This window comes from Lynx canadensis, chromosome C1 (genome assembly GCF_007474595.2).
Source record: "Lynx canadensis isolate LIC74 chromosome C1, mLynCan4.pri.v2, whole genome shotgun sequence".
Taxonomy (NCBI): Eukaryota; Metazoa; Chordata; class Mammalia; order Carnivora; family Felidae; genus Lynx; species Lynx canadensis.
In genome coordinates, this window is record NC_044310.1 from 215098329 (window position 1) to 215113813 (window position 15485).

Below are 15485 nucleotides of genomic sequence, written 5' to 3' on the forward strand. Positions count from 1 at the left end.
GGGACCCATCCTGCGGTGACAGCCAGCCCCGGAAGGCGAAGCCATGTGCGCGTCCAGCTCTGCGCCTGGCCAGAAGGATGTCTGCTGGTTCGGTGGCCAAGAATTGGGAGCCCACCTGGCCGAGATCTCAAGCCAGATCTCCAAGGAGCCTTGGCCGCTGATGAAGCTAATATTCTCATCTCGTCTGGGATCTCTTTGGTTCAGAACGCGGAGCACGAAGTGAGGGGCGGTGTGGATCGATATCCTCTCCGCTGGGTGGAAACTGTTTGCTCGGCATATGCTCCCCCCACCCCCCCCCCACCGTGGGGGAGTGTGTATGGAATACTTGGGATGTTTCGAGAACGTCAGTATTTGTAATGAATAATTATAGAAGCAGATCAAATTCATCCTCATTGTAATAAACACTTGCCGTGTATTCCTTTGTTTTTACTCTAGGTTCTAAATTAACCCTCCGGAGATGACATGTTTGCGGCGGGGGTGGGGAGGGGGTGGGGTGGGGACAAAAGGTGATGAGTACAGAAAGGCAACTTAGAATGGAGTCCTGGGGCCTTAGATGTGATTACATATGGATCAGCTCCAACATGTTCCACCGGCGTCTGGCCTGGCCACAGGTGCCGACGTTGTCACAGAGCACCTGCCATTGTGTCATAGTGCTTGAGGGAGCTGTCCCCAGCCGAGACCTCACTGTCTCTCACTGTCATTATATTCGCCACAGAAAGAGATGGAAGTTCTCCAGTCTTTGCTAACGGGAATGATTCTTTTTTATCCTTAAGCATAGAGATGAAAAGTACTATCACACGGTTATTTTATTTTATTTTTTTAAAATTTTTTTTCAACGTTTTTTATTTATTTTTGGGACAGAGAGAGACAGAGCATGAACGGGGGAGGGGCAGAGAGAGAGGGAGACACAGAATCGGAAGCAGGCTCCAGGCTCCGAGCCTTCAGCCCAGAGCCCGACGCGGGGCTCGAACTCACGGACCGCGAGATCGTGACCTGGCTGAAGTCAGACGCTTAACCGACTGCGCCACCCAGGCGCCCCCACACGGTTATTTTAATTTGTTTTTAATGTCTATTTGTTTTTGAGAGAGTGAGGGAGGGAGACAGAGTGTGAGTGGGGGGAGGGCCAGAGAGAAAGAGGGAGACACAGAATCTGAAGCAGGCTCCAGCCTCCGAGCCGTCAGCACAGAGCCTGACGCGGGCCTTGAACTCATGAACTGTGAGATCGTGACCTGAGCCGAAGTTGTACGCTTAACCGACTGAGCCACCCACGTGCCCCTCACATGGTTTTTTTAATCTTCACTTCGTTGACTAATGCCGAGATTAAACCTCTATATCTTTTTATGCTTTTTGAATTGAATATCTTCTTTATTTTCCCCTTAGAATATTTTTTCCTAATTGATTTTTAAGAGCTCTTTATATAGTGAGGCTCATATAAATTAAAAATATTCCCTGCAGATTGTCATTTATCTTAGGTTTGGCTTTGGTGGTTTTCACAAAAACTTTATAGTTTCTGTAATAAAATATATCACTGCCTTTCTCTCCATTTGATACTGAAAAGAGAACTCCTCTCAACTGTTAAGGAACAATTACATGCTGACAGAATTGGTTTGAGGATTTCAGCCAGGCCCCCTTGGGGAGCTCGAGGCAAGTTCCCTGGGGTCTGGGGACACAGTGAACTGGCATCTGACTTCCCAGAGCAAATAGGATACGTGAGAGGAGCTGGGCCCACTGCTGGTCAGCGGAGGGCAAGGGACGAGGACATTCAGGGACTGACGTGTGTGCCCAGCTTGTTGGGGCAAAGCATTCAGGGGCATTTCCTCATTCAGGCGCACACAGGTAGGTCCACGGTGTAAGGTGTCGGGTCCTGTGATAAAGCCCATCAGAGGCGAGCTTCAGGTACCGCCGGGTTCCTAAGAGGCTGGCTGGGATTTATCCATGTTATGGAAACAACGGATAAGAAACATCCAGAAATGGGAGCAGGATTTCTCCAAAGAATCTAGAAATGCACCTCCAAGCTGTCAGCATAAACATCTGCTCTTCAACTCAGAACGTCCTTGCTCAAATTGCCCCCTCGTTTCCCACGGCTCTGTAGCAGATGCTGTGGAGACCGTGTGTGAGTGTGGAGGGGGTGACTGACTGGGGGGACAGGAAGGAGAGGAAACAAGGAATAGCCCCAGCCCCTGGGAAGCCCTACTATCTGAGGGCCCAGGCCGGGGCTGCATATCTGAATGCAGCACAAGCTTGAACCCTTGCGTGGACCGGACGTTCTGACGACCAGCAGGGGGACTGACTGCATGATGCCTATGAATGTCCAGAAAACACTAGAGATGTCCTAGGTTTTCACCGGGGCAGGGAAAACTCAGTGGTGCAGAACTCATTTGAAGACAGACTTTTTAAAAAAATTATTTATTTATTTTTTAATTCACATCCAAGTTAGCACATGGTGCAACAATGATTTCAGGAGTAGATTCCTTAATGCCCCTGACCCATTTAGCCCATCTCCCCCTCCCACAACCCCTCCAGCAACCCTCAGTTTGTTCTCCATATTTGAGTCTCTTACGTTTTGTCCCCCTCCCTGTGTTTATATTATTTTTATTTCCCTTCCCTTAGGTTCATCTGTTTTGTCTCTTAAAGTCCTCATAGGAGTGAAGTCATATGATTTTTGTCTTTCTCTCACTGACTAATTTCGCTTAGCATAATACCCTCCGGTTCCATCCACGTAGTCGCCAATGGCAAGATTTCATTCTTTTTGATTGCTGAGTAATACTCCATTGTATCTATATTCCACATCTTCTTTATCCATTCATCCATCGATGGACATTTGGGCTCTTTCTATACTTTGGCTATTGTTGATAGCGCTGCTATAAACATGGGGGTGCATGTGTCCCTTCAGAACAACATCCCTGTATCCCCTGGATAAATACCTAGTAGTACAATTGCTGGGTCATAGAGTGAAGACAGAATTGTTTGACCCTTCTATGCAATGCATCCTCTGGTTTGATATACGGGTTACATGTAGAATTCCAGGAGAGGACACAGGGATAAGCTAATATTGCATTTACCACCTTTCAGGCTCTGTTCTTGGGGCTTCCACATGAATTATCTCACTTAATTTCCACCATCCACTGGGGGGAGATGCTCTTATCTTCCACACAAGGAGACTGAGCATCACAGAGATGAAGGATTTTGCCAAAGTCCATCAGGTGCGTAATGAGTGCATCTGGGGTCAATTAAAATTCTTTCTTTCTCTTTTCTTTAATGTTTATTTATTTTATTGAGAGGGAGAGTGTGCGTGAGTAGGGGAAAGGCAGAGAGGGAGAGAGAGAGAGAATCCCAAGCAGGCTCCGCACCGTCAGTGCAGAGCCTGACGCCGGGCTCGATCTCCTGAATCGCGAGATCACGACCTGAGCCGAAATCAAGAGTCAGATGCTCCACCGACTGAACCAGGCATCGGTGGGAGAAACTGAAATTCTGAACTTAATCCAGTTGAGGAGGGAGACTAGGGGTATTGATGAACACGACTGGTCATGAGTTGATAACTGTTGAAGGCTGGTGGTGACAGACGTGTTCACTGCTCTCTCTTCCTTTTTATGTGTTTGCGAATTTCCATAATAAAAGTGTAAAAGTGCATTGAGCACGTGGTTTGGGGAGGTCACTGCAGGGACTGGTTGAGCAGTGAACACTGAAAATTCCTGGAAGGCCCCCACCTGTGCATTCTAGTTGAGGACAAGCTCCCAGTGCAGTGGGGATGCAGACCCAGCAGTCTGCCTCCAGCCCAGGCCCCTGCCATCTACCCCAACTGCCTGCCTTACCAAAATGGCCAGAGGAAAAATGGATCTAGGTACAGGACCTCTTCCTGCCCCTATGCCTACAACCTAATCTCCCTGGGATTTTCCCCTCTCTTCACTCTAGGGCAACCCCCTTCAAGGGTCTTTCCAAGGACGTGGCAGTTGGGAAAATCAGATTTGCCCCACGAAGAGTTAAATTCACCGCCTGATCTCAGAGTGGAGATTGGTAAAGCCACACTGCAGAGGCAGAATGGGTTTCGAGCCATTAACGGAGGAACGAGACGCTCATTTGTCTAATTAACAGGTTTCAAGGTCACGCTCCTTTCTTCTCCATGAATGCAGATCTCTTTTAAAACTCATTAAAATAATATTTCACGGAAAAGGGTTTGATCACAAACGCTGAGCCTCTTGTACATCTGTGGTTTTCAACCACTAATGTGTCGTTAGAGTGGCTCCGATGTAGTTTGGGCTCCAAAGTTTATGAGTTTTATTTTTATCGGCAAGAATTAGAACGTATTTAAGATTATCCTTGTAAATTGTCACAATCGTTATTTTTCTTGCATTCTGACTCATGTTTCGAAGTGTCCCCGGGCCACCCTGGAAAAGATTTTGTATATGTGATCACCATATGGCATTTGTCTTGCTCTGGGGAATAGAAGGTTGAGATCCACCGTTTAGATGCTAACGCGTGATGGTCAGGTTGGATTGAACACCGAATCCTATGGTATCTATTCAGAACGGAAGCATAGAGATAACAAAATGGATTCCTTTGGACGAAAACCTCACCGGAGGGGAGGCATGTGTGGACAGAGAGATAAGTCACTGTTTGCTTATAAGCTTTTTCAGGGAAATCACCACTAAGGATCCTCTAAGTGGCACATCAAATGCTTGTTTTGTTAAAAGGTATTGATAATGATGAATCTGCCTTGGATAAAAGGTTTATAGTTAGAGGTAATTTTATTGATTCGGGCCTGGCTGGCCTCTTGGAAGTACAACATTATTTTCAGTAGATCGATTGTGTCTGGTTTGGAAAGGCTTGGCACTACGTTGGTCTTCAATTATATTTAAACAATTGATCGCGATTTGTATTTGTTAATGACCTTTAACTGAACTGTCATTGACCTGTGTTGGGCCACAGAGATCAATTCTGAGGACGGCTCATTACTCTTTGTGACTTTTCTAAAATACTCGGTGTTACTCTACCCTCGAATCCACTAGGTGCTTAATGCAGAAATCGAGGGTTCTGGTTTATTTCTGTAAACGAAAATGGGATTTCCACGCGGAGAGATGTGTTTCCACGGCCTTCACAGCCATAGACACGACACACGGATGTGCCTCCTCCTCCTGCTTTGGGGGTCAGGGAGCAACACTCTGGGACAGGGGAGGAAAAGGAACTCCTTGTACCTGGCATGGGCACGCCCCCTTTCGTCTCCGATCCGGGTCCTGGTCGCATTAAGGTCGTCTACTGCCACTCATCCCCCAGGATGCCGGCCTGGATGCCACCTTTGTCTTCGTGTTCTTTCCCCGACCCCCACTCTATCTACTTGTTGTGAAAATCCTCTTCACGCTTCTTCTAGGCTGCAGAACTGAGACTTCTTGCCCCATTCGACCAGCCCATTTCCACTACTCTGATTCAGATCCTTGAGGAAGGGGAGTCGGCAGAAATACAACAGGCAGCTGCCTATCTCTTGCTGTCCTGAGACACCCTGGAACTGGGTATCGTTGTGCACTCAGGTTCCCAGGAAACTGGACATCAAATCCGGAAACGCGATTGGGTCCTAACTTGCACGAGGAGGGCAGCTACTCAACGGTCAGTTGTTCATCCAGGGTTTCCCAACTGGGTGCCGCAGGAGCCCCAGTGGGCCAGGAGACCCCCAGCCCCTACATCACCCAGAGCTCATACACTTCCATCTTTTTGAAATAACTTGCCAGCCTCTCCTTCCTTCTTGTAGGGAAGTGGCAAAATTCGTGGGGTGGGCATGGGGGATAAGGACTTTTTTGCTTTCAGAAAACCTTGAAGGGGGTCAGGCTATGGGAGATTAAAGTGAGCTACTTTGCTTTACATGGTGAAATAGCAAAGTGTCTGGATTTTCTGCAGGGAGCCTGATGGATGGGGATTCAAGGGGGTGGGGTTAGGAGCTGAATCTCAATGATGCGAGTGTATTAGCCTCTTTGAGCTAGTGTTACAAGGGACCACAAACTGGGTGGTTTAAAGCAAGAAAAAAAATGTTATCTCACAGTGCTGGAAACTAGAAGTCCCAAATCAAGCTGTTTACAGGACCAGACTCCTCTGAAACCTGTAGAGGAGAACCCTTCCTCGCCTCTTCCAGCTTTTGATGTCGGGCCAGCAATGTTCGTTGCTCCCTGGCTTGTAGACTCATCACTCCAATCCCCCGTGTATCTTCACATCTGTGCATCTCATGTCTATCTATGTGTCCAATTTTTCTCTTTTCATAAAGACACCACTCCTGATGGATTAGCCCCCTCGCCCCCGAATGACCTCATTTTCGCTAAATTATCGTTGAAAACACTCTAGTTCTAAATAGGGTCACAATCTGAGGTACTGGAAGTGAGGACTTCAACATCAAATCTTTTTGGGAGGGGAGGAGGACCCAACTCAACCCATAGCAATGGGAAAATGGAAGAAAATGCTCCAGGGGTGGAGGTCCAGATGCTAGGATCTCAGGAAAGCAAGCTATTTGGTGGGGAACGGGCAGGGATATTTTAATAATAGTGAAGTCTGACATTAAATTGGAAGGTATTCTTAGTCCTAATCTATAATCACACTTTATTTTCCCCATACTTCCAATAAAAGACTTGTGCACGGCAGCCTTGGGCTGGTGGAGCTCGGGGGAAAGACAGAGGAACAGGTGGGCCCATGTTCAGTCAAGGGAGAGTGGCTGTTCTAGTCTGTCACTGGTGGTTGGGACATTGGCTGGGGTCTCTTCCTAGATTATAAGGAGCACGGTCATAAGAGAAGGGCTCTGTCTTATTCATCACGCAGAACGGTGCCCAGGAACCAGTAGGAATTCCATAAATCCATTACCCTCCAATCCCAGCCACAGCACTGGCTTCTTCTGTACCCTGTGGGGACTCAAGGAGTTTCATTTGGGTATTACCAGAAAGGGCCTCCAGAAGACTGAAGAACTCAGGAGCGATCAGTTTCCACGTCTATGAGTAACCACCTTCCACATTTGACATGGAGCCATCACAGAGATGGGTGGCAGGTGGACAGCAGCAAGCCTTTCCCTGAGTAGATGCTCAGTAAATACTTACGGAACTGAAATAAGTAATGTGAAGGGGATATTTGTGAGATGCCGAAAGGAGGGGAATACAATGGCTGAGGATCTAACTTCTGCGGAAACTGAAACTCAGGTTAAACTTCAGATGCGGTATCACCCTGATGTTCTTAGCAAATAGCCCAGCTTTTTAGAAACTTCTCTTCACGATCCTTACATCCACCTCATTCGAATCCTGCCTGGGGAACTGAACACGAGATCCAGATCGATACCATGGCATTTAAATCTTCCCCGTGACATTCTCCCGAAGCCCTGCCTCGCCGTAACGCTGCCTCCAGGGCGGTGCAGTGGTTGGAGGGGGCAGAGCATCAGTGTGGTCCTGGCCTTCTGGTCGAGCTTACATCTGCTGTAGGTTTGTGAATTTACAGAGGATATTAAGAAACACTAGGGTCTGTGGAGGGAAGTGCGCCCTAAGCCTTGACGTAAACCGGAGTTGGACCTGGTGGGGAAGGACGCTGAATGAATCTGGTGGCAGAACATGTGAAGTCCAACATCTCCACTGGTTGTATGACCTTGAGCCAACTTGCCTCGCTGCCCGGCAAGGTCGTTTTGAGGACCAAACGAGAAATGCATATACAAGTACTTTAGAAATGGAGCCCTCCAAATGAATATACCGGAAACAGTTTGCCTGCTAGCAAACAGCAGGCCTTAGGTTCAGAGCTGGGCCTCAGTCAGATGCCCTGTGGGGAGGGTCCCCCCAGCAAGCACTCGCTGACCCACTATGGTGAGAGGTGAGGGGTCGGAGCCCTCGGTCTGGCCTCTCACAAACCCATCTCTTGATGTGCGGGCTCCATATCTGCCCGGTTGCAGCACTCAGTTCATTCCTGAGGGCAGGCAGTCTCTGGCTGATGGTCTCCAGGCAGGGCCTTCCCATGGAAGCTTCTGAAGGGCCTGTTGACCTTGGAGCGGGCGTCATGGAGGGACTCTCTCTGTTTGTGGCTCTCTTCTGTGGAGGCACAAGGGGCCACGTGGTGGTCTTCTGCCCACTGAAGTCCATGCTGGGGTTGGACCCCCCCCCCCCACCAGAGGCAGGGCCGTGTCTCCTCTGACTCTACATCTCCAAAATTTTAGTTGGGGTTGGGCCCAACGGGATAAAAGCTCTTTTCTGGTTCACCTAACAGTCCCGGGCAGGGGTTCACGTTGGTGGGGTCTGTCAGGGACTCAGGCTGAAGCAGACTCTCCCATCCTCCACACACAGCTCCCATAGCCGCCATGTTGTTTCGGACCCAGCCAACTGGAAGGGAGGGACTCAAAAGGACAGGCCTGAAGAGAGACACTTTTCTTCACTTCCCACCGGCTAGAACCAGCCACGTGGCCTCAGTCGCTGCGAGGGTGACTGGGAAATGACCCAGAAAGGAGAAAATGCATCTTGACGAATAGCTATTTGCCAACATCCAGGAACAGGGTGTGGTAGAGAGTAAATGCTTAGCACATGCTCACTGATTGAACAGGCCCAGTGAAGGATTTAACTAGTGTGTGCAGCAATAGCACACGGTGCACACGTGCAGCCCCAGTAGCACACGGTCTTCACAGAATCTGGCAAAAGTTGTTGATTTTCTGCCCGCTGTTTCCACGTACCTCACCAGGCTGAATACCATTTCATTTATTTTGTTTTTAAATGGATTTATTTAAATCCAAGTTAGTTCACATGCAGCGTAGCGTTGGTTTCAGGAGTAGAGCCCAGTGGTTCATCACTTCCATTCAATACCCAGTGCTCATCCCAACAAGCACCTCCTTAGTGCCCATCCCCCATTTAACCCTTCCCCCCCACCCACCTCTCCTCCAGCAGCCCTCAGGTTGCTCTCTGTATTTGAGAGTCTCTTCTGGTTCACCCCCCTCTCTGTTTCTATGCTATTTTTCCTTCCCTTCCCCTCCGTTCATCCGGAAAACCATTTCACTTAATGCTTATTGCCCTCACCGTGTCCAGGGAGCTAAGCTACGTACAAGACATCGCTTCCGAATAACATCAGGTTCCTGCCTGCAAGACGCTTACAAGCCTGGGTAACTCAGGGCATCGGTGTCTTTCTGCTAAACTAGCTTCGCTTCCCCCGGAGAGCCAGGTACTATTGTATTCATAACCAGAGCTGTGCCCTCTTCAATGGATTTGTCTCAAATCCTTTGCACACGGAACCATATGTTGAAGCCCTCGATGGAATATTAATCAACATTTTGTTCTGGGCTCTGGAGCCCTGATTGAAAATGCATCTGTGTAAGTAGCCTTTTTAGGAAAATTACACATCTTACACGGAAGCGGGTAATCAAGCCTTCCCTTCCCTTCACAATGGAAAAGCAGAGATGGCAGCTTTTCCAGATGAAAACCAGGCTGATTTTATTCTAATGAGAACGCAGGGCTAGATCAATTACAGACAAGTGTGCAAAGTTAGTGAGGTCTTTCTTTCTGTCTTGATGACTAGTTATAGGAAAATACCCTAAAGCTTCCCAGCTGCCCTTGTGAGGATCAGAAATGCCTCTTCATAGAGTATCAGTTTCCACTTTATTAAAAAAAAAAATCTTTTTTTTAAATGGTTATTTATTTTTGAGAGACAGAGTGCGAGTGGGAGACACAGAATCCAAAGCAGGCTCCAGGCTCCGAGCGGTCAGCACAGAGCCCGTCGCGGGGCTCGAACTCACAAACCATGAGATCGTGACCTGAGCTGAAGCCGGACGCTCAACCGACTGAGCCACCCAGGCGCCCCCATCAGTTACCACTTTAGAGAGGGAGCCGCTTTCTGGGGAGCAGTGAAGCCACGCAATCTGAAGATTCGGGAGAAAGCGGGTAGAGCCCAGGCGGACAGCAGGGACCGTCTAAGGCGCGGCCCTCCAGCACTTTGCCTCTCTGTGCAGACACCCCTTCAGGTTAGCCACAGGAGAGCCTGATTTAGACAAGAACCTGAAGAACGGTGGAAGACAATTCCAGAATCTCCGCTACTCTTACTCAGCTTTGTTAGGAATAGAATTGATTCACATTTACGCCTTTCCTGCATTCCACCTTAGAATTTACACGTGCCCATCTGGCCGGTCAGTTGTGGGGGCTGGTCTGGCGAGAAGATCGGGCCGTCGAAGGCAGTGGGTTAGAGCCTCCTGATGTTTCCAACTTTGGATCTGTAAATACGGATTTCTTGTGCCCATCTGAAGTCAAAATGTTGTTAGTAAAGAATGTCTGATCTTTGCAGGAGAAGGCGAATGTGTGTGTAAGTGAAGGCACAGACAGGCCCCAGAGCTGGCATGAATGTTTTAATTATGTAAGGGATTAATTTATTTCAAATGTATTTTCTGCCCTTGCTGTGTGCCGGCTAAGATGCCAGACCCTGTTTCCCCAGGGGAATAACAGACCTGTATCTTCAAAGTGTAAACTTCTTCTCATCACAGAGGTAAAAAAAAAACCCATATATAGGCTGTTAGAATGTCAAAGGCTATGAAGATTTAGACTTTATCTAGGAGCATTTGTTTTGAAAATAGTTACAAACACAGAGGGAGGGAGGCAAACCGTAAGAGACTCTTAAATACAGAGAACAAACTGGGGGTTGATGGGGGTGTGGGGGAGACGGGAAAATGGGCGGTGGGCATCGAGGAGGGCACTTGTTGGGATGAACACTGGGTGTTGAACATAAGCGACGAACCACGGGAATCTACCCCCAAAACCAATGCTGTATGTTAGCCAATTTGACAATAAATGATATTTTTTTAAAAAAGGAGTGTTTGTTTTGAATTTCAAGTTTAACTAAGAAAGCCATGCCTCCCTCACCCCTCTTCTTCCCCACCGATGGCCAAGGAGAGAGAAACTTCCAAAATGCTCCTGAGAGAGAGAGAAAAGAGCGGAACTCATCTGCCGTACATCTCTCAGACCCTGAGATAAAAAAGCTTTGCTGTGTTTGGGGACCTAACAAGAGTGGAGAATTAACGGAGGGTCTCAGGCGTGTCACAGTCCGCCAGTCCCAGTCTGGGGCGAGGGTCATAGGAATGGGCGTATTTTGTCTGCCCACACTCGGGCTCTTCACAGGGCAACGACTGGCCTCCCCAACCCCTGAAATTGCAATGGTTGAGGATGACTTCAAGGGATCTGCTGGGACAGTGTGTATGATGGACTGGAAAGGAAGGGATGGGGAGGGAGGGTGCAGAATGCAAACAAGCCCCACTCCCTTCCACCACCACCGAGAGAGGGGAGAGCCCATGGGAGCTGAATGACCCGGCCCAGCTGGCCAATGGCATATTCCAGCCACCTGTGGAGGAATTACCCTTGCTGTGAACAAAGAATATACACATTTGAGATTCTATTTAATGTTGTTACACCAGGGGCACCTGGGTGGCTCAGTCGGTTGACCGTCCGACTCTTGGTTTCAACTCAGGTCGTCATCCCATGGTTCATGAGTTCAAGCCCCACGTCAGGTTCCATGCTGATGGCATGGATTCTCTCTTTCTCTCTGCCCCTCCCCTGCTCGGACTCTCTCTCTCTTTCAAAATAAATAAACTCAAAAAATAAAAATAAATAAATAAATAAAACCACTCACACCGAAACTGAATACTGTCTGAATTAAAAAAAAAAAAATCATAGGGATTATCAGGCTGGATAATCTTCACCTGTTCTACTTTTTGGAGGGCAGATTAGAACATGATGACTGAAGTTTGCATGATTTGTGATTAGAGTCTCTGCATGCAGTCAGGACTTCCCACACACTGATTGATCCTCTTTGATTCTTCCTGGGAAAAAACCAACGACAGTAGCTACTGCGATGGGTAAAGCTCTTTTCATGTTTCGCATTCTGTTCAATTCTTTTTCCAAAGTGTTTACTTATATCCTTTGCACACTTTTCTCTTGTGGTGTTCGTCTCATAATTATTGATTTGTAAAAGCTTTTTATATAAGAAGGGCATTAACTTTTTTCAATTTTGTTATAAATAATTTATCACAGGTCTGTCAACTATTCTGGTTATATAGAAATCATTTTTATTATTATTTAGCTCTTTATGTCTTCATATATATCCATTATTTTCCTTTAAGGGTTTCTGGCTTGGGAGTTACAGTTAGAAATTCATGTTCATTTTATTTACTTAGTTTTTAAAAAAAACGTTTAGTGTTTATTTTTGGGAGAGAGAGAGAGCACACAAGCAGGGAAGGGGCAGAGAGAGAGGGAGACACAGAATCCGAAGCAGGCTCTGGGCTCTGAGCTGTCAGCGCAGAGCCTGACGCGGGGCTCGAACTCATGAGCTGTGAGATCATGACCTGAGCCGAAGTCAGGTGCTTAACTGACTGCGCCACCCAGGCGCCCTTGCATTCATTTTAGAATTACAGAATCATTCACTAAAATTTTCTCCCCATGGGGGTCCCTGGCTGGCTCAGTCAGTGGAGCCTGTGACTCTTGATCTTGGGGTTGTGAGTTCGAGCCCCACCTTGGGTATAGAGATTACTTAAAAATAAAATCTTAAAGAAAATAAAAAATTTTTCTCCCAATAGTTTTATATTTAAAAATATATATATATTTAAATCTTTATTGTGTGTAGGCATAAGATATGAGTTCAAGTTTCAACCTCCCTCCACCCCCAAATGATTTGTAGGTTTTCTTAACCTCGTGCATTGGATTTCTTGCTCGTTTTCTCATTAGTTTAAATTCATATGGATATGTGGACCTATTAGTGGACTTTGAATCTGTGTATCTGTTCTTGTGTCAATTATACTATAGCTCTACGATTATAGAGATTATTAGGGTATGTCCCAGTCAATATTTTTCTGTTTTCAATTTTTTCTTTTTTTTACTATTATCATAGGCTTTCTTCCAACTGAATTTTAAATTTGTATGAACTTTACCTTTTTTTCAAGAATGGCCCTGTTTGGTTGGTATATGCGGTAGTCAGAATAATGTCCCCCACCCCCGAGAGATATTCCTGTCCTAATTCTCAGAACCCAGGAACATGTTAGCTTACATGGCAAAGGGACTTTGTTGATGTCATTAAATTACGGATCTTGAGGTGGAGAGATTATGGACCATCTGGGTGGGCCCAGTATAATCACAAGGGTCCTTTTTAAACAGAAGAGAGGCAGAAGGGGGGTGTCAGAGGGATCTGGGAGGATGGGGGAGTGGTCACAGAGATACAACTTGTGCTGGCTTTGAAGACAGAAGGAACCACAAGACCGCAGATGTAGACGAGCTCTAGGGGCTGGAACAGGCAGGAATGGAATCTCCCCTAGCACCCCTTGACTTTAGGATGTCTCACCTTCAGAACTGTAAGAGGATAAATTTGGTTTGTTGAAGCCACTAAGTTCATGGAGGTTTTTTATGGCAGCAATAGGAAACGAAAACAGTATACTTTCTAAATTCCTCCGTTCCTGAGGATCTATGACTCTCACACACAAGCGATAGCTTGATAAGTCAAAGAATTGGGTTACAATAATTTTCCCTCAAACTTGTAGATATCTTGCTTTGTTGATTTTTGGCACTTTGTCCTGCAGAAGATAAGTTTGAAGCCAATCTGGCTGTTTTCACTTTACTTTCAAAATGCTTCCTCAGGGCGCCTGGGTGGCTCAGTCGGTTAGGCGTCTGACTTGATTTCGTCTCAGGTCATGATCTCACAGGTTTGTGAGGTCAAGCCCCATGCTGACGGCGAGGAGCCTGCTTGGGATTCTCTCTCCCTCTCTCTCTCTGCCCCTTCCCCCACTCTCTCAAAACAAATAAACTCAAAAAAAAATAAAATAAAATCCTTTCCCTAGGTGTCGGGAATAAGTTCCTTTTATCCTTGAAATATATCTCTGCAGACTATGGGTCTCCTACTTATTTTTTCTGGGGTTGGCAGGCCTTTCACCTTGAGGGCTTGTAAATGTCTTTAGCCAAGAGAAACTTTCAGGCAGTATTTCTATGAATCGTGCTTCTGCTCCTTTGACAACATTGTCTGCTGCTGAGAATTCCTTTCATGGTAACTATTAGAGTTGCCAAAATCTCATGCTACTGGGTTGCTGTCTTTTTTTTCAATCAACTGCTATAATACAGAATTTTATTACAGTTCGGTAACACATGACTTCTTACACTTCTTAGGGCAACAGGAAGCAAGCTATCACAGAAATCAACAGCGCAGTGAGATCACAACTCATGAGTCCATGGCGTACCCGTCACCATCTAAGCGATCACACCATCCATTTGCACCTCATATTCATTTCATTTTGTGCACACGCAATTCTTGGATGTAACCAATGTGGTTTCTAGAAAACGAATTCCATCATTTGCATATTAATGGCTAAAAAAAAGCCCCCCAGATATGTATAAAAAAGCTGACTGAGCTCATGTCATGCTTCCCGCGTTTGGGACTTCCCCCTAAAAGCATTTGTAATGAATCATGTGTTCAAACGCACACTCAAGTGGAGGGGAATAATGGGAAGTGGAAACCAACAAAGCATCAGGATTTTTCTGGAAATGACTCAGAAAAGGCTTTTAGTTTTTTTATTTAAAATTTTTTTTTAACGTTTACTTATTTTTGAGACAGAGTGTGAACGGGGGAGGGTCAGAGAGAGGAAGACACAGAATCTGAAACAGGCTCCAGGCTCTGAACTGTCAGCACAGAGCCCGACACGGGGCTCAAACTCACGGACCGCAAGACCATGACCTGAGCCAAAGTCGGTCGCCCAACTGACTGAGCCACCCAGGCGCCCCAGAAAAGGCTTTTAAAGAGAGGTTTTTGTCGTGGCTTCATGAAGTACAAGCATCCCGTGACTAAGCTTGTTCTAACGAGGCATAAACACATGATGCAGGAGTTCCAGATAACTGAGAAGTGGACTTCCTCTCTGCAGAAGTTGGCCTCCAGAAAAGCTAGGTGAAAACATCGTTACATGCATATAACAAACAACACCAGGAAAAGGCCACTCGTGTTTATTTAGAATATACAAGAGTCATGACTTCAACAACCCCAAGGAAGCTGTCTTCTGGGGCAGGATTGCTGGGGAATTACATGATGAAATATGTTTCTTATGAAAATCCAAACCAAGTTAAACACAGGCATCAGTGGGCAGAAACATTACTCAAAACCGTGCGGTAGCTTTTGTTGATTTTGAAAACTTAATACTTAAAAAAAAAAGTTTCCCATGGAGCCAGGGTGCCTCAGGGGCTCAGTCGGTCAAGTGTCCCACTTTGGCTCAGCTCATGATCTCACAGGTCGTGAGCTCGAGCCCCGCATCGGGCTCTCTGCTGTCGGTGTAGAGCCCACTTTGGATCCTCTGTCCCCCTCTCTACCCCTCCTCTGCTCTCTCTCTCTCAAAATTAAATAACACGTTAAAAAAAATCTCCCATGGGGACCTCCTGGAAACTTCTGAACCATGAAACACGTAGGTTACTTCAGATTAATGGGGGTATAATTGATGCACATATAAGCTTATGATTTACTATGGTTGCTTTAGTCCTAGGTGTATTCCCGAGATG

At 46.6% G+C, this 15485-nt stretch overlaps 1 non-coding gene across 1 annotated transcript; it reads left to right on the top strand.

The window, feature by feature from the left end:
- The first annotated feature begins 11642 nt into the window (after positions 1 to 11642).
- Positions 11643 to 11780, top strand: LOC115522619. The gene has a single exon (XR_003971506.1). It is a non-coding gene; the product is annotated as a U8 small nucleolar RNA (small nucleolar RNA).
- The last annotated feature ends 3705 nt before the right edge of the window (positions 11781 to 15485 follow it).